This window comes from Danio rerio, chromosome 14 (genome assembly GCF_052040795.2).
Source record: "Danio rerio strain M-AB ecotype USA chromosome 14, GRCz13ab, whole genome shotgun sequence".
Taxonomy (NCBI): Eukaryota; Metazoa; Chordata; class Actinopteri; order Cypriniformes; family Danionidae; genus Danio; species Danio rerio.
This window is the reverse complement of record NC_141034.1, coordinates 12208755-12229180: the sequence shown is the minus strand read 5'-3', so window position 1 is coordinate 12229180 and position 20426 is coordinate 12208755. Positions and strand designations below refer to the sequence as shown.

The window sequence follows — 20426 nt, the reverse complement described above, 5'->3', positions numbered from 1 at the left end:
AATGTTTGGAAAACTGCCCGCATTCTCTCCACCAATATATGTAACATGAAATTAGCTCATTTTATGAATATTAATAATCAACAATAACGGTTTATTTTTAATTATTAATATTCCGGCTTAAGCTTCAGTCAGTTTGGTCAAACAAACATATTATTGTATATGGTCATGCTCGCGCGAACGAGCGGATTCCCAGATTATGAATATTAATTATCAACAATAACGAATTATTATTAATCATTAATATTCCGGATCAATTTATTGTTAATTTGACCAAACAAACACGAGCAAAGCCGCCGCTCTTCCGAGCGGACACAGTAATCTATTCATTTAGAAAAAGGGAATTTAATTGCTACTTCTTGTGAAGTAGATTAATCATTCAAAAGTATTAAACAACTATAATAGCTAGGCAGGGGAATCTGTATTTCAGTGACATTTTCTCGTGAGGCAAACAATACAATTCATTTCATTATAATGGAATTTATTGACTAGTCAGACGTAACGAACAAGCAAACGCACAAACATACATTAAACACAAAACAAAGGTAAACCACGCGGAGATGTCGGGTCTATAGAACGTGTAACAGCAAAGAGAAATAGTAAAGCTAGGATATATAGATTTCAGATAAAAGAGTGACAAAACTTTCAGTTCCACACGCACCATTACGGACCACCAAGGTTATAAAAAAAGAACCTTTTTGATAAAAGGGGCACAGCTTAATCGCATAACTAAAATCACCTGGTCTTTCATGTCTGGAGGTCTCTTTTATGCGTCTCTCTTCCGTCGTGATGAAACTCCTTTTGATGTCCTTCTTGATGCGTGGAGTTTGTAATGCAGTTCGGACGAACACGATCGCAAACTTTAAACTGAGTTTACTTTTGCCGGAAAATAAAGAAAACGTGGCGGGAAAGTCCATGTGGCTGTGAAGAGCCGTGTGGCCCTTAAAGGGACCACCGTCAATGATGTTCCTTTTTAGGACGTTCTCTTTCTGCCCAGATGTTTGGGCAGAAGGTCTGCTTATACCTGCGGGTCACGTGACAACCCGTACAGCATTCTGACCAATGATTTCAGGGGAAAGTTTGCGCGCCAACCTTCCTTTGGTCTTGGGGCTGCTCGTATGCAAATTTGAGTGTCCGCCTAAAGCATGCGGATAGGCATTTAATACAGGGCTTTAAAGAATAAAGCAATGCGAGTTATGGTCTTGCTCTATGCATCATGTGTTGTAAAATGTCAGCAGAAACCCATCGGTTCCAAACATGGGGGGGTTTAAAGTACATCAACCTAATTTTTCATATCCTTACAATGTTTATGCTTTACAAAGGCCTAAATGGAACATGCATACAGGTTATAAGAGGGGTTACACAGGTAAGAAAAGTCAGAAATGAGATACAAAGTTTACAAAACATAAATTGGTTTTGTGCTGGTTCAGGATTTGATGAGTTCATTTTCTTTCTGTCGGAACAGCCTCGTGGGTGGGTGTGTGTGTGTGTGTGTGTGTGTTTGGGCAGGAATGTCTTTGAAGTTTTCCTGCTTATCTCTCCAGTCCCCCTGAACAACTTAAGCTGTCACGAACATCCAGACTTCTTGGAGCCAGGAGTCGTAAACCCTTCTGTCGACCAAAACCAGACCGTGATAAAATCAATAAGAAATTTTATCTGTGGACTGTACGCTACACCCCCTTGTCATACAGAGTAACATTTATCTACCTTTGTAGAAAACCCTTGTATTTGAGAAACTAATCAGAGTGTCTGAAATCTCGCCACACCCTCATTCACCTGGCCCTTAAATTGGTCAATTAGTTTAGTCCACTAGACAGAGGGAATGACCACAAATAAGTGAATTGAGACACCTGCTGTTGAACACCTTCTGTTAACAAGCACAATCACTAAAGGAAAAAGAAATTGAAGGAAGAAATAAAACTACAGACACAGCCTCACACCAAACCAACTGAATTAAAACAGAGGATTAAACAACTCCATTAAATAATAGTATAAGCAGCTTCACTGATTACAGTTTGACTTCATTTCTGTAAGAATATTTGACAATGAACAGAGGTTTATATTTTTTTATTACAAATATTTCATTTGACCTCACCATCATAGAGATCAGAGGCTGCTTATTTGAGCTCTTGAAGCTTTACGCTGGTATCCTAATGTTTCTCTGACTGTTATAGCTGTGTTTTTAAAACTCATCAGTTATAGCAAGTAAGGTCAAGAGAAACTATACTGTTTATGCTTAATTGTTATAGATATAAATTCAGGTGTTTAGTAAGTTAATTCATTATATATGCAAATATAGTTGCATTAAAACTGCATGGGACATTACTACTGGCAGTTTGCTGCTCTTCATAGAATATTCAACAATCAATTAGTATGCAATTAATAATTAGAGTGTCATGCACTAAACATTCAAGCTCCAGCTTGATCTTTATGACACACAGGCATCAAGAATCAGGATATGAACCTCAACTGTGGTTGCTAAAAAAAAAAAAAAAGCTGCATAGTTCATGCCGCAATGCATGCTGGGTGCCAGCATAGTACAAAGCTCCCAGCATGCATTGCAGCATGAATAAATTATGCAGCTTTATGTTCTTACAATCTCTCTCTTTTCCTTTATTTTGTGTTGTTTTTGGGAGGTGATATTTCAGTAAAGTGTTTTTTTTACTTAATTTTTATTTTTTTGTTTGTCACCATTATTGAGATTCAAAGACTAATTGTTGATGTCTGTGTGGTTTTGAGTTCTGCTACAGATCAAACATTCTCATTGTAAATGGCGTTTGTAAACCTGTTATTAAGTCATTAATTATTGGAGCTTCCGTGGTTTCATTTATGTATATTATTTATTTCTCACACATAACTTATATGATACTGAATTAAAAATCAAGCAGGAAAGGGTGGCTATGATAAATCAAATATTCTCTTCAGACTGACACTTTAATTTTCTTTAGGTTCTCCGTGCTATATGTATAAATACTGTAATTAATACCAACTATAGCAGTCAAAATAAAAGACTCATAAAGCAAGAAGTTGAAGAGCCTGACTAAAGCAGACTCTGTCCTCCATCATGGTGACTTCAAATGAACAACAAAAATTTCATTAAGAGCGTTTGTTCACATGACAGAAATAAAGTCAAAGGTCAGTTATAGGTGAAGCTCCATGATAAGTTGTTTAATGTGATGAGTTTTTTTTTTTTTTTTTTTTTTTTTTTTTAAAGATGTTGAAAAAAATATATTTTTTGTGTAATTAGTTTTATTTTTATTGATTATTATTTTATTTAGAGTTTTTTTTTCTTTTTCTCAGTTGATTTCATCTTTGGTTTTGGCTTGTGTTTTTCTTTCCTTCAGTGATTCTGCGTGTTAACAGTTGTTCATCAATAATTCTCAATCCTCCTTCAATTAGACACTTAATTGTCTCATTAACTTCATCACTGTCTGAGTGTTCAGCCCTCTGTAGTGAGGACACTAGTAAGGATTTTGCTCTGGAATTTAAGGCTTAAGTGCGTTCGAATGAAAAATACAGACTATGGGATGTATTTTTAACAGAAATATTCTGGAAACTGAATTTACGAATGTAAAATGTTGAAAACAGCATATTACTGGCAACCACTGCTGCCAGTATTTTGACATACATTTAACAGATATTTTACACAATAAGAGGTTGCTAATTAACACTCTCTGAGTGTTAAAAATTACCACTTTCAAAAGTGTTATTTTAACACTTATAGTGGTTCCCATATAAACTCTGAGGGAGTGTTAATTTTAACTCTAAGGTAGTTAAATCTACCAAATCTAAAATTTGCAGTGCGAGTTCGATAAAAAATACAGACTGTTGAATGTGCTTTTAACAGAAATATTCTGTAAACTGAATTTATGAATGTTAAAAACAGCAGATTACTGGCAACCACAGCTGTTGGTATTTTTTCGTAAAATCTAAAAATGAAAAAAAAAAAAAAAAAAAATCAGCTAAACGGTTTTTGTGTCACCATTGTGGAGGATAATAGCGTCTCTGTTCAAGTCCAAAATGAACTGAGAGTATTTGATGTTATGCTGCATCTTCTTTTGTGTAAAGGTAACTGTGTAGTTACTAATGCAGTCAAAATCTGTTTGCTAATTGCAATCACACATGAAAACATTATAGCATCTAAAGACTACATTTTTTGCACTAAGCTATGATTTTGTAAACTGAACGTTGTATCAGTTCATGAAATATGTTTTTTTTTTTTGTAAATTTATACAGTATATAAAACGTCCATGTTTTTCGCAGAAAGATTCTGGCAACCACTGCTGCTGGTATTTTTTCTGAAATTTAACAGATATTTTACAGAATAAGAGTTTGCCAATTAACACTCTCTTGGTGTTGACAATGTTAACACTTTCAAAAGAGTTATTTTTAACACTTATAGTGGTTCCAATATAAACTCTGAGGGAGTGTTAATTTTAACTCCAAGGTAGTTAAATCTACTATCTAAAATTTGCAGTGTAGTGAGTGGATCATCAGCCCAGCCTGTTTGCGCTGCCAGCGTGCGGAAATGCAGAGCGAATTCAGCTGCGGGTCGATCTCCCTGTTTTATACATAAAAGCTCCTCACCAGCGTTACGACCACCCTCAGGGTGATCAAACACTGTGCGAAAACGTTTGAGAAAGTCATTAAATGAGGGGAATATCGGGGTACTGTCTGGCCAAACTGCAGTAGCCCAGTCTAAAGCTTTGCCAGTGAGCAGTGAACATACAAAAGCGATTTTCCCATTGTCATCCTTAAATAGATAGGGTTGCTGGGCAATAAACAGCTTACACTGCAACAGTAAGCCTTTGCACTTTGCTGGGTTACCTGAGAACTTATCGGGGAAAGCCAAGCGAACTCCTGAAGCAGTCTGAGTCTGGGTTTGCAAGGGTTGAGTCGGAGAGTAGTTGGCGGTGATTTGCGCTGTGGAAGCAGCTTGCAGGTTTGGCAGAGATCTCACCAGTTCATCTGTTAACTGAGTCAAGTGGGTTAATTGCTGTTGATGTGTGGTGAGTACCTGAGCTTGAGCTGTAACTTCATGTGACAAAACCTGTATGGCTGCGGGATCCGTGTTGGGCGAAGTCTTCTGTAACGAGGAGACTGACACGGAGGGATCCATTATGCAGTATTTATTGATCAGGTTCTCATTCACACACACAATATGCACTAACATGCAAACACACAACAGCAGCAGTCTATGATGGATAAAGACTGGCGATGAACAGACACAAAGAGTTTTACCAGGCATAGGTCGCGGGCTGGCTGCAAGTATCAGAGTCCGTGTCAGTGGCGTAGCGGACGGGCCCGCAGGGCACGCACCGCGGGGGGGCCCCGCGAGATTAGGGGGCCCCACGTCGTCGCGATTTTTAATAATTGAAAATCCAGGAATCGCAATAATCAAACTCTTGGGAACAACTGTGGTCGGAACCAAAGTTTACAGGTCTGTGTTCTCTGAACTCCGCTCAGGCGGTGGACTACTTCATTCTGATTGCTTGCCGCCGAACCGCGTCATGGCCAATGAAGACGCGCCGCTGTTTCTCGCCACGGGTCTCGTTAAAAAATGAATGACTTCTGGCTACTTTGACGCTCTCGCCACTTTCGGTTTGTGATCGCTCCTCAGTTTGTGAAGGATTCCCCGCGTTGTCTCGCCACTCCGCCTCCTTTCCCCGCTCCTCAATTTGTGACATAGATACACTAGATATCGCATAGGGACCCTGAGCATGCGTCAATAGCGCCGCCACATTGGTACAGTGCTCCCAGGACAAATGTCATTCAACCGCACTAGTCAAGACAGTATTATTATGTGAAGATGCTGGACTTAAGCGCTGTCTACGAGTGTAGTAACGAGCAAACAAAGAAAACAAAGCACAAAGGCAGAACATTTCATAGGATTAAGTTTTTTACGTTTTTGTATGTTTTGAAATTTGTGCTAAACAGGTCACGTTATTGATAATAATAGCTATAGTCACTTACTGCATTCACCATAAGGCAAAGTAACACCAACTCGCACTAAACACTCGGTTTATGCTAGGTTTGTTGAATAAATCAGCAAACAATGCAAAAGAAATATGACAAAGAGATGCTGTGGTGCCAGAAACTTGTATTATTGTTGGCTAGTGAACGAGTGGTTCATAACGGAGATTCATTCACAAACGAATCGCTCCCTCCGTCAGTATGAGAAGTGAAAGCAGGAGAGGAGCTGTGTTTCAGCACATGATTAGATCAAATTTAACAGGGAGAGTGAATAGTACATTTTCATACACAGAAACACAAGCTTTTTGTCAGGAATGCCCGTGCGGTCACTGATCCATCAATGTAAAAAAGTGATCAAATAAAAATTTTCATAATAAAAAAATGCATACTAACATCCAGGAAAACTCCCGATCATAGGTATATGTGTATATCTATATCTATGTGTATATGTGTACATCCCCCCCAATCTCCACCCCCCCCCACCCCGCCTTCAACTGGGGGGCCCGTCGGTGATCCCTGCAGGGGGGCCTCCGCATTTTGCGCTACGCCACTGGTCCGTGTATCAGGCGTGGGTCGTGGGCAGGCAGCGAATATCAGAGTCCGTGTATCAGGCGTGGGTCATGGGCAGGCAGCGAATATCAGAGTCTGTATATCAGGCGTGGGTCGTGGGCAGGCAGAAGGCAAAGCAGAGTCAGAAACAGGCTGTAGTAATGCACGAGGAATCAGGCAGGAATAACGCTCAGAAATGCTGGCCAGGGCTAAACAAGACTTCGCACTGACTGAGCGTTTGGAGCTGGCTTATAAAGGGTACGTGGGTCGTTAGCTAGATTCAGTTCAGGTGTGCTAGATCAGTGTAAGTGGATGATGTAATGCTTAGAAGTCCGGAGATGGTGGCCTCTGCTGGCCAGCGAGGGGAATGACTAGGACCGAGTCGGTGACAAGTGGAATCATTTATCAATGTTTTTTTTTTCCTTTTTGGTGTTACAAGTCACAAATCTTCAAAATTTATTGTTAAAAGACTATCAACTTAAAAGCCCTATTTATTATTAAACCATTTATACATCTATTATAACAGCAGGTTACCTTATGAAAGTGGTGATATTTTAGCGATGGGGGGGGGGGGGGGGGGGGGATTAAGCCCCTTATCCCTTTCGACCCTAGCAACTCCCCTGGCACAGAGACATTTTAAGAATGCACTAATTTCATTGATTAATTAATAGAATTTTTTTTTCTTTAAAAAAAATGGATGCAAACTTTTTCACATTTGGACTTAATAATACTACTGAAATTCTCTTGTTTTTCCTTATTCCCATATGCTTTCTGATGTGTTAAAGAGGAGTGAATGGCAATACCTCTTTTACCATTTATGTTTAAATGAATTCGACTGAAAATCTTCCAAGTCCGCATTGTCAGTAGATTATGTCCATCAGCAAATAAACTATTCCAGTGAAGTGTCATTGATGATTTTACAGTGTATGGGAATGTCATGCTGCATCTGCAGCGGAGCTAAAGGTTTATTGTTTATTTATTTTTTTATAAATTGTTTCCATGCTCAGATTCATTTACACACAGGATAACACATAGAAAGCAAGAGCAGATGCTGCCTTGAATGTTCATGTGTAAAAACGCTGAAGCAGCAAACCGGTCCTGTTATCCTGCCCAACACCCATTTACATTTTTATAGCTGCAGTATGCTGCTGGCAGCACTGCCTGCAAGTCAAAGAAATGCTGGACATGGGCCAACTTGATTGTGCCCCTTCATAGTGGGGTACAGTGGAGAATTTAAGTGGTAAACCTGATGTATTATCATGCATTAAGTGGATTACTGCATGATAAGACACTGCAGATTTTAAGAAACTTAACTGTCAGAGAGGCACATGTACAAAGGATGCCAAGATAAGAAAGTGTTCTCTAATGAAAACCTGTCAGTTCACTTAGGTTCATGTACCTTTTTATTTCATTAACCTTCTTTACTGCCAGCGTTTATTTATTTCCTGCTTCCATATTTCCTGTCATCACCTGAATTTACTGGGCTAAGAACAAAATAATGCATGCTTTTAATCATTAGTAGTAGGGCTATAGACTGGAGTAACTATGACATCGATTTGCATGTGAAAACCCAGAAGTGGGTTTTAGCAGTTCTGGTTTTCTCATCCCAGACTAAATGTTTTTTTTTTTTATACAAGATTTTGGTTAAATCACCTAAATAAGGTTTGTAATGAACACACACTCAATATACTTTCGACAAAACACTTCACACACCAGACTTGATTTTTTAAAAATTTGTTACACTTAATTAAAAAGAAGGTTCCTATCTAGTTGCTAAATGGGACTACTGGCATTATCAGAGACATTATACGTCATAGAACTAAAAAGGAACACGAAGCCTGCTTTTACGGCTTGTTTTGGCATTTGAATTTGTCTTTTATTTAGTTAAGTAACATAATTAGTATTTTATATTTTGTAGCACTTTTCTAATTGGGCATTATTGTGTGCAGATAATGTCTTCACTTGTAGATACTGTCATGACAGATGAATTTGTTGATCATTTATTTTAATATAACAATTTTATAAAAAAATAAAAAAAGCAGTAGGTAGGACAATCACCTCAAAGCAAGAAGGTCGCTGGTTTGAGCCCCTGTTTGGTCAGTTGGCATTTCTGTTTGGAGTTTGCAAGATCTCCCTCAAGGTTATTATAGTTAATGAAAATAAACGAAAAAACTAAAACTAAAATTTTAAATAATTGTCGTTAACTGAAATAAAAATAAAAACAAAGAGTTTTTTTTAAAAAAACTAGAACTAACTGAAACTGTATTGTGCACATACAAAACTAACTGAAACTAACTAAAATTATAGCAAAAACCTCCTTCATTTTTGTCTTTGTAAATGTATTTAATACATAATCTTACTGTAAGCCTTTTAGAAGTAAATATAATTCATGCGTCAGGTGTTTGACCCGTACGGCACCTGTAGTCCTGCTGCCATTGGCCAGATGCTCGCTGCTGCTCCCGCGACAAAAAACAGCGAGTGGACATGACAGCAGCACAGTGACAGCATTAAATACAGACACTTAAAACTAATACTTTAATTTTAGTTTACCAAATAGAACTGAATAATTTGAAATGATTTGCGTCCCCAGTAAGCCCTTATCCACAAACTACTTACTTTGTAACCCCTCTGACTTTAAATAATTCAATATATACTTTTTCAGTTATTAACAGTAACATTACACTTCAAATTTGAGAAACGGTTAACCTATAATATTGCGCATACACTGCTTGATTCAGTGCACCAAACACAAAAATGAGAGCCTGCTGTGAGTGAACTAAACTTGAAAAACTGAAGCGCACAGTGGCCTAGCGCAAAATGTGGGGGCCCCCTGATGTAACTGAAGAGCGGGGTGAGGGGGGTTGGTCATGCGGGGCCCCCTGCGGAACTAACTAAATTTGAAAACAAAAAGACAAAACAGAAACTAAAACTAATGAAAAATCCAAAACTATTATAACCGTGTTCTCCCTGTGCTCGTGTGGGTTTCTTTTGGGTGCTCCGGTTTCCTCCACATGCAGTATAAAAAAAATTAATAAACTAAATTCTCCATAGTGTATGTGTGTGAATGCAAAAGTGTATGTCTATTTACTGGTGTTGAGTTGCAGCTGGAAGGGAATCCAATGTGTAAAACATAAACTAGATAAGTTGGTGATTCATTCCGCTGTGGCAGCCCCTAATTAATAAAGGGACTAAGCCCGAAAAGAAAATTAATATAGTTTTTTTGTGAAAATGTATATTTTTATATTTAAACAATTGAACATAGTGGTTATTATAGCGCAGTCTGTCTCTTGCCTGCTCTGATAATACAAATGTGTAAATAAGTTTGTATAACATATAATTATTTATTAACTTCAACATAGGTGATTTTTTTTGTTTTTGTTTTTCCATCATTTTAACACATTTTAATGTATAAATGAATGTCATATCTGCAAAACCTTAAATACTCACATGGTTCTTATACATCACTATTCACAAATAGTTTTTTGTGATTGCTTTGATCACAATTGTTTTGTGCATACCCTCAGTTAGATTGTGTACATGGAAATGTACATTTATATATTTATTTATTGCAGTTCTTTAAAATTTATAGAACTTATATGAGTGTATGGCCTACTTTTCACTGTACTTTGTCACAATAAAAAATACTAAATCTTCACTTTCCATTATAACTTGCAGGCATTTGAAAGACTTAATACCTCATGCCTCATTTCTGTCATCTATGAAAAAGATCTATGACCCACATTATATCTGATATCACTGAGTAATTGGAGGTAGCTGATTTTTAAAGAAAACAGACCTTAAACACGGTGATTTTGTAATGGCATACAATTCACCTGAAGCGCTTGACCCAGGTTACTGACAAATTAAATGGTCACGAAACACCAAAACACATTTTTTGAGTTGTTGACAGTCATATATGTGTCCCATGCTGCTAAAAACACAATTAGGACACTTATATTTCACAAAAAAGTGAAAATTAGTTGTTTTTGCATTATTTCGAGCAATTTCGTACTTCTGGTTAAAAAACAAATTTTTAAAGCTGCGTCACAGCCATGAGATCTTAGCAGGTATTCCAGCATGGAGACTGGCTGTCTGTACCTAGGAGTGCCTTATTACGTCTCTGAGTGTGCTGCATTATTGCATGAGTAAGACTTGGTTCAAACCAATCAGCACGCTCTAATGAGTATGCGGCGAACCTTCATTAATATGCATGATAGCTTCGAAGACCTGTTATAGTGTTCAGACGACACGTAGTGTTGCCAAAACAAGCGTGCAGTGTTGCTTTTATAATTTGCTGCAGTGAAGGTTTTGTTTTCATTTTCCCTCTATGAGAGCGCAGCTGGACTACTCGACTACAATACGTGTCTAAGGAACATTTTTTTTACCCGAAAGCTTGTCTCATCTGGAAATGGTGAGATCTGAATTTGCTGCTCATCTCCTCTTGATAAAGATGCGGCTCAAGTTGGTGTTGATTGTCATGTTTTTTACAGATTTGGTAAGTGAGGGACCAGTGGTCTTTGTTTGTTTATTCAGATAATTTGTTTGTTTATTCGTATCGAACTAACTATTACACAGAGTGTAAACATGTTAGCACCACAATCAAACTTACCGTCGTGTAGGATTTTCACCGCATTTTGTGACAGGAATAATACACACGGCTTTCTGACGCTACCCGCTGAGTGCATCTAAGTTTCCGGAAAATGCAGGGTTTTTTTTCTCTCATTCGCCGTGCGGTAACAAACATTGTATAAAAAAAACACACTTAGAGCAGTTCCTTAAATCAAATATTTTATTTGTCACAAGGGGCATGAATGAAATTCTTAAATAAAAGAACCAAACTGCAATCCACCATTTAATAATTTGTCAAATAATTCGATTACTGATGTCCAATAGAGTTGCTGATGATTCTCATGGCTTTCCTCATGCACTACCTGGTGTAGATGTCCTGGAGGGAGGGAGGAACATCTCCTACTACGTGTCCAGCAATTCGCACAATCCTATGTAGGCCTTTGCGATTGCAGCTGGTGCTGTTTCCATACCAGGTGGTGATACAGCCAGTCAGGATGCTCTCCACAGTCCAGGTGTAGAACGAGCAGAGGATATGGGGGCTCACTCCAAACCCCCCTGAGATGCCTGAGGAAGAAGAGGCGTTATTGTGCCTCTCTTAGCACTGCATCTGTGTGAGCGGTCCATGTCAAATCCTCAGAGATGTGGACTCCAAGAAACTTGAAAGAGCTGACTCTCTCTACTGGCATCCCGTTAATGGTGATAGGAGTGTGTTCTCTCTTTTCTTTCCTGAAATCCACCACCAGCTTCTTGGTTTTGCTGATGTTGAGCGGGAAGTGGTTTTCCTGACACCACTGCGTCAAGAGTGTGCACCTCCTCTGTAGGTCGTCTCATTATTGGCAATTAGGCCCACCACCAAAGAAAAAGAAAAGAAAGAAAAAAAACACAGAGAAGAGGGTACATAATTATCAAATTACTTACAAATATATTACGCACAATTTACCAACTTTAGTTATTAAAAAGAGTTATTAAATGCATTTTTACAGCTGCATGTGTTCAAAGTGTTCACATATTTTAAGCGTACATCATTTTTAAAAACAAAAACGTTGCAGGTGTTACTTTTCTAATCACTGTTTCGTGCATGTGAGTGAGTGCTCGTGTTGAAGTAACCGTCACTAAGACCGTGAGGGTCGGAAGTGACTCCAGCTCCTTCTGCAGTTGGGAAGTTAAGACTATACTTTTAGAGATCATTTCTATACTTCTTAACTCCGAAATGTGTTTTTAAAGTGATTAGTCTCCCAAACCACGATGATGATTCTTGATATTCTTTTCTTAACGTGACTCAGATGCAGATAGATGATTCAATTTATTTGCTCTGGATCATTGGTGAATGTTTCTCGTTGTGTCTCACAGCAGAGGACGAAAAGAGAATGAGCAGAGTGGCTCAAAATAAAATTATTATTATCAGATTAAATCATCTAAGAATGCTCTTCAATAAGTCTTGTCAAAGGTGCTAGCAAGGCTGGATATCGTGTTACTTAAGAAAGCATGAACTATGTTGAATTTGATAACTAAAGCTCTGCTGTTCTTGACAAAGGAACTGCGATGTAGGTGTAGATTTTAACAACGTGCATCTAGATTGTGTATGCCAAAATTAGCCCCTTTCACACAGTGATACCGGTAAATATCTGGAAAATTTCTGGAACGACTTTACCGGTATATTCAAAAAAGCGCTGTTCACACAGGCGAGGATGTTACGGAAATTTTCCGGAAAAGAGCATTCACACATCCATTCCAAAATACCGGTAAATTATGACATCATTCACCACAAATGAGCTTTAAACGGCTGCGCTTGTATTTGTAAACATTTGACTAAATTACAAACTCTGTGGATGATCAATATAGTGAACAACTTTCGCAGGATCACTTTTGCATGTCGAGATGTTCATAATATGTACGTGTGCAGGCGCTCACAGGCTGTTTCACAGGCACACGCAAAGCTTGAAGGTAAACAAACAACGGCTTATCAAAAGCATCTCATCGATGATTATTTACACAGTTGGCATTAAGAAGAACATATAAATGTGATCTGACTAACTTCTAGCAGCTAAATGTGTCTGGAAAAATATTCAAAGGCTTTTATTCTCACAAACCGCGCGGACGTAAATGCGTCTGACTGTTGTGATTGGCTAAAGCAGACGTCTCACGTCAGTACGTTCTAGACGTGCACGCGCTTATTACGGCAATCTTCCTTCTGCATTCACACAGCGCAACATTCCGGCAAATTGCCGGTAATGTTACAACTTCTCTTTCCGGAAAATAGCCAGAACGAATTTACCGGTATTTTCAAAAAGGACCTGTTCACACATACAACCTTTCCGGAAAATTGCCGGCAATTTTCCGGAAAGGTCTGTATGTTTGAAAGCGGCTATTGTTACAGCATAGAGTACAAAAAAACTTGAGTCTACGATTTAACCACTAGAATGTTAATCCAAGAATATTTATAGAAGGTAAATCTATTGGTAGAAAACGAACCAAAAGTTGAGATTAATATTACGTGAATAAAAGCAGCAAAGGGAAAATGAAAATACATATTTCATGGAAACCACATCCTAAAGAAATATCACATTAAACAAAACATTATTATTACGGTAGTGATGGGTGAAAATAGCCTTTCAAAGCTTCGAAACAAACCCATGAGCTATCTGCACAGCTAGTATTCTTCAGCATATGATAAACTTTCGGTAAAAGTGGTCCGATCACACCGAACGCGTTTTTACATTCCAAAATCGCACCACGCTGCCTTTTTTTTTTTGTCGTTGGCAGAAAAAAAGTGTGGTACTGACAAAAGTGGCAACTGTAACACATCTTCAGAATCTTCCAAAAGTCGAGAACCTAAATGTCGCTTTTAGAAATACTGAACACTATATATTAAATCCAATAACATTTGCTTTGTTTTTTTCAAAATCCTCCGATATGTCATGCTAACTTGTTGTGAGGATTTAACTGCCATCATTTGTGTGGAAATGATAAAGCATGTATAAAAATGCTAACAAAAATAAGCATTTTTACGTTTTTACTATTATTATTATTATTTTTTTTTTTACTAAGAAGAACCAGCATGTACACTTTTCTTATACAACTAAATTACTTGACATTTCTTAACAACAATGGAATAAATAAGTAAAACAAATAAAGAAAAATAAATCAAATCACATTTATTGTCACATCATCAGCAGCACGTGTGCTATGATGAATAAAAGCTTAGCTGCTGGCTCGAGACAGAGCAAAATACAAATAGAGCAACACAGAGACAGTGCAAAATACAACAACATACAACAGCACACTTCCAAAAAACAGGACAATGTAAAATTGGCAGTGTTGACAGCGATATGTACAGTGAATAGGTGTACCCATAGCTGAAGACAGTATTGTTTCAAGTATGGATTGGTTAAAGTGCAGTGCATGCTACATATTGATGGTGTGCACTGAGGGGTATGGAAGAGTCTGTGTGAGGTGTGTTAAGTGTTCAACGGCCTTATGGTCTGAGGGAAGAAGCCTTCCTTCAGTCGGCTGGTGCGTGACCGGATTCTGCGGAACCGTCTGCCTGAAGGCAAGAAGAGAGAAAAGTCTATGGCTTGGGTGGATAGAGTCGTTGATGATTCTCTTGGCTTTCCTCATGCACTGCGTGGTGTAGATGTTCTGGAGGGAGGGAGGCTCAACTCCTACTACGCATCCAGCAGTTCGCACAATCCAATGCAGGCCTTTGCGATTGCCGCTGGTGCTGTTACCATACCAGGTGGTGATACAGCCAGTCAGGATGCTCTCCACAATCCAGGTGTAGAACGTGCGGAGAATATGGGGGCTCATTCCAAATCTCTTGAAACGCCCGAGGAAGAAGAGACGTTGTTGTGCCTTTCTCAGCACGGAGTTTGTGTGAGCAGTCCATGTCAAATCCTCAACGATGTGGAGTCCAAGAAACTTGAAAGTGCTGACTCTCTCTACTGGCGTCCTGTTGATGGCGATAAGAGTGTGTGCTTTCTTCTATCTCCTGAAATCCACCACCAGCTTCTTGGTTTTGCTGGTGTTGAGTGAGAGGTGGTTTTCCTGACACCGCTGCGTCAGAGTGTGCACCTCCTCTCTGTAGGTCGTCTCATCATTATTGGCGGTAAGGCCCACCACCAAAGAAAAAGAAAAGAAAGAAAAAAAAACACAGAGAAGAGGGTACATAATTATCAAATTACATACAAATAGATTACGCACAATTTACCAACTTTAGTTATTAACAAGAGTTATTAAATGCATTTTTACAGCTGCATGTGTTCAAAGTGTTCACATATTTTAAGCGTACATCATTTTTAAAGACAAAAAACGTTGCAGGTGTTACTTTTCTAATCACTGTTTCGTGCATGTGAGTGAGTGCTTGTGTTGAAGTAACCGTCACTAAGACCGTGAGGGTCGGAAGCGACTCCAGCTCCTTCTGCAGTTGGGAAGTTAAGACTATACTTTCAGGGATCATTTCTATAGTTCTTAACTAGGAAATGTGTTTCTAAAGTGATGAGTCTCTCAAACCACGATGATGATTCTTGATACTCTTTTCTTAGCGTGAATCAGATGCAGAGAGGTGATTCAATTCATGTGTTCTGGATCATTGATGAATATTCCTCGTTGTGTCTCACAACAGAGGAGGAAAAGAGTATGAGCAGAGTGGCTCAAGATAAAATTGTTAATATCAGACTGAATCATCTAAGAATGCTCTTCAATAAGTCTTGTCGACGGTGCTAGCAAGGCTGGATATCGTGTTGCTTGACAAAGTATGATCTATGTTGAATTTGACAACTAAAGCTCTGCTGTTCTTGACAAAGGAACTGCGATGTAGGTGTAGATTTTAACAACGTGCATCTAGATTGTGTATGCCAAAAATGTTACTGCATAGAGTAAAAATAAACTTAAGTCTACGATTTAACCACTAGAATGTTAATCCAAGAATGTTTACTGAAGGAAAATCTATTGGTAGAAAACGAACCAAAAGTTGAGATTAATATGACGTGAATAAAAGCAGCAAAGGGAAAATAGAAATACATATTTCATGGAAACCACATCCTAAAGAAATATCACATTAAACAAAACATTATTATTATGGTAGTGATGGGTGAAAATAGCCTTTCAAAGCTTCGAAACAAACCCATGAGCTATCTGCACAGCTAGTATTCTTCAGCATATGATAAACTTTCGGTAAAAGTGGTCCGATCACACCGAACGCGATTTTACATTCCAAAATCGCACCACGCTGCCTTTTTTTTTTTTTTTTTTTTTTGTCGTTGGCAGAAAAAAAGTGTGGTACTGACAAAAGTGGCAACTGTAACACATCTTCAAAATCTTCCAAAAGTCGAGAACCTAAATGTCGCTTTTAGAAAAACTGAACACTATATATTAAATCCAATAACAATTGCTTTGTTTTTTCAAAATCCTCCGATATGTCATGCTAACCTGTTGTGAGGATTTAACTGCCATCATTTGTGTGGAAATGATAAAGCATGTATAAAAATGCTAACAAAAATAAGCAATTTTACGTTTTTATTATTAAAATTATTATTTTTTTTTTACTAAGAAGAACCAGCATGTACACTTTTCTTATACAACTAAATTACTTGACATTTCTTAACAACAATGGAATAAATAAGTAAAACAAATAAAGAAAAATAAATCAAATCACATTTATTGTCACATCATCAGCAGCACGTGTGCTATGATGAATAAAAGCTTAGCTGCTGGCTCGAGACAGAGCAAAATACAAATAGAGCAACACAGAGACAGTGCAGAATACAACAACATACAACAGCACACTTCCAAAAAACAGGACAATGTAAAATTGGCAGTGTTGACAGCGATATGTACAATGAATAGGTGTACCCATAGCTGAAGACAGTATTGTTTCAAGTATGGATTGGTTAAAGTGCAGTGCATGCTACATATTGATGGTGTGCACTGAGGGGTATGGAAGAGTCTGTGTGAGGTGTGTTAAGTGTTCAACGGCCTTATGGTCTGAGGGAAGAAGCCTTCCTTCAGTCGGCTGGTGCGTGACCGGATTCTGCGGAACCGTCTGCCTGAAGGCAGCAGAGAGAAAAGTCTATGGCTTGGGTGGATAGAGTCGCTGATGATTCTCTTGGCTTTTCTCATGCACTGCGTGGTGTAGATGTTCTGGAGGGAGGGAGGCTCAACTCCTACTACGCATCCAGCAGTTCGCACAATCCAATGCAGGCCTTTGTGATTGCCGCTGGTGCTGTTACCATACCAGGTGGTGATACAGCCAGTCAGGATGCTCTCCACAGTCCAGGTGTAGAACGAGCGGAGAATATGGGGGCTCATTCCAAATCTCTTGAAACGCCCGAGGAAGAAGAGGCGTTGTTGTGCCTTCCTCAGCACGGAGCTTGTGTGAGCAGTCCATGTCAAATCCTCAGCGAAGTGGATTCCAAAAAACTTGAAAGTGCTGACTCTCTCTACTGGCGTCCCGTTGATGGCAATAAGAGTGTGTGCTTTCTTCTATCTCCTGAAATACACCACCAGCTTCTTGGTTTTGCTGGTGTTGAGCGAGAGGTGGTTTACCTGACACCGCTGCGTCAGAGTGTGCACCTCCTCTCTGTAGGTCGTCTCATCATTATTGGCGGTAAGGCCCACCACCAAAGAAAAAGAAAAGAAAGAAAAAAAACACAGAGAAGAGGGTACATAATTATCAAATTACATACAAATAGATTACGCACAATTTACCAACTTTAGTTATTAACAAGAGTTATTAAATGCATTTTTACAGCTGCATGTGTTCAAAGTGTTCACATATTTTAAGCGTACATCATTTTTAAAGACAAAAAACGTTGCAGGTGTTACTTTTCTAATCACTGTTTCGTGCATGTGAGTGAGTGCTTGTGTTGAAGTAACCGTCACTAAGACCGTGAGGGTCGGAAGCGACTCCAGCTCCTTCTGCAGTTGGGAAGTTAAGACTATACTTTCAGGGATCATTTCTATAGTTCTTAACTAGGAAATGTGTTTCTAAAGTGATGAGTCTCCCAAACCACGATGATGATTCTTGATGCTCTTTTCTTAGCGTGAATCAGATGCAGAGAGATGATTCAATTCATGTGCTCTGGATCATTGATGAATGTTCCTCGTTGTGTCTCACAACAGAGGAGGAAAAGAGTATGAGCAGAGTGGCTCAAGATAAAATTGTTAATATCAGACTGAATCATCTAAGAATGCTCTTCAATAGGTCTTGTCGACGGTGCTAGCAAGGCTGAATATCGTATTGCTTGAGAAAGCATGATCTATATTGAATTTGATAACTAAAGCTCTGCTGTTCTTGACAAAGGAACTGCGATGTAGGTGTAGATTTTAACAACGTGCATCTAGATTGTGTATGCCAAAAATGTTACTGCATAGAGTAAAAATAAACTTAAGTCTACGATTCAACCACTAGAATGTTAATCCAAGAATATTTACTGAAGGAAAATCTATTGGTAGAAAACGAACCAAAAGTTGAGATTAATATGACGTGAATAAAAGCAGCAAAGGGAAAATAGAAATACATATTTCGTGGAAACCACATCCTAAAGAAATATCACATTAAACAAAACATTATTATTATGGTAGTGATGGGTGAAAATAGCCTTTCAAAGCTTCGAAACAAACCCATGAGCTATCTGCACAGCTAGTATTCTTCAGCATATGATAAACTTTCGGTAAAAGTGGTCCGATCACACCGAACGCCATTTTACATTCCAAAATCGCACCACGCTGCCTTTTTTTTTTTTTTTTTTTTTGTCGTTGGCAGAAAAAAAGTGTGGTACTGACAAAAGTGGCAACTGTAACACATCTTCAAAATCTTCCAAAAGTCGAGAACCTAAATGTCGCTTTTAGAAAAACTGAACACTATATATTAAATCCAATAACAATTGCTTTGTTTTTTCAAAATCCTCCGATATGTCATGCTAACTTGTTGTGAGGATTTAACTGCCATCATTTGTGTGGAAATGATAAAGCATGTATAAAAATGCTAACAAAAATAAGCAATTTTACGTTTTTACTATTATTATTATTATTTTTTTTACTAAGAAGAACCAGCATGTACACTTTTCTTATACAACTAAATTCCTTGACATTTCTTAACAACAATGGAATAAATAAGTAAAACAAATAAAGAAAACTAAATCAAATCACATTTATTGTCACATCATCAGCAGCACGTGTGCTATGATGAATAAAAGCTTAGCTGCTGGCTCGAGACAGAGCAAAATACAAATAGAGCAACACAGAGACAGTGCAGAATACAACAACATACAACAGCACACTTCCAAAAAACAGGACAATGTAAAATTGGCAGTGTTGACAGCGATATGTACAATGAATAGGTGTACCCATAGCTGAAGACAGTATTGTTTCAAGTATGGATTGGTTAAAGTGCAGTGCATGCTACATATTGATGGTGTGCACTGAGGGGTATGGAAGAGTCTGTGTGAGGTGTGTTAAGTGTTCAACGGCCTTATGGTCTGAGGGAAGAAGCCTTCCTTCAGTCGGCTGGTGCGTGACCGGATTCTGCGGAACCGTCTGCCTGAAGGCAAGAAGAGAGAAAAGTCTATGGCTTGGGTGGATAGAGTCGTTGATGATTCTCTTGGCTTTCCTCATGCACTGCGTGGTGTAGATGTTCTGGAGGGAGGGAGGCTCAACTCCTACTACGCATCCAGCAGTTCGCACAATCCAATGCAGGCCTTTGCGATTGCCGCTGGTGCTGTTACCATACCAGGTGGTGATACAGCCAGTCAGGATGCTCTCCACAATCCAGGTGTAGAACGTGCGGAGAATATGGGGGCTCATTCCAAATCTCTTGAAACGCCCGAGGAAGAAGAGACGTTGTTGTGCCTTTCTCAGCACGGAGTTTGTGTGAGCAGTCCATGTCAAATCCTCAACGATGTGGAGTCCAAGAAACTTGAAAGTGCTGACTCTCTCTACTGGCGTCCTGTTGATGGCGATAAGAGTGTGTGCTTTCTTCTATCTCCTGAAATCCACCACCAGCTTCTTGGTTTTGCTGGTGTTGAGTGAGAGGTGGTTTTCCTGACACCGCTGCGTCAGAGTGTGCACCTCCTCTCTGTAGGTCGTCTCATCATTATTGGCGGTAAGGCCCACCACCAAAGAAAAAGAAAAGAAAGAAAAAAAAACACAGAGAAGAGGGTACATAATTATCAAATTACATACAAATAGATTACGCACAATTTACCAACTTTAGTTATTAACAAGAGTTATTAAATGCATTTTTACAGCTGCATGTGTTCAAAGTGTTCACATATTTTAAGCGTACATCATTTTTAAAGACAAAAAACGTTGCAGGTGTTACTTTTCTAATCACTGTTTTG

At 38.7% G+C, this 20426-nt stretch overlaps 1 long non-coding RNA gene and 3 other non-coding genes across 5 annotated transcripts in view; 3 read left to right on the top strand and 1 right to left on the bottom strand.

Annotated features, from left to right (window-relative positions):
* LOC147840776 (uncharacterized) overlaps nt 1–20426 on the bottom strand; it is a 1215461-nt gene that overhangs the window by 108004 nt on the left and 1087031 nt on the right. The window lies entirely within an intron of this gene.
* LOC137487654 (small nucleolar RNA U3) lies at nt 12254–12469 on the top strand. The gene has a single exon (XR_015508159.1). It is a non-coding gene; the product is annotated as a small nucleolar RNA U3 (small nucleolar RNA).
* LOC141377720 (small nucleolar RNA U3) lies at nt 15522–15737 on the top strand. The gene has a single exon (XR_015508152.1). It is a non-coding gene; the product is annotated as a small nucleolar RNA U3 (small nucleolar RNA).
* On the top strand, nt 18020–18235 carry LOC147840782 (small nucleolar RNA U3). Its single transcript, XR_015508142.1, has one exon. It is a non-coding gene; the product is annotated as a small nucleolar RNA U3 (small nucleolar RNA).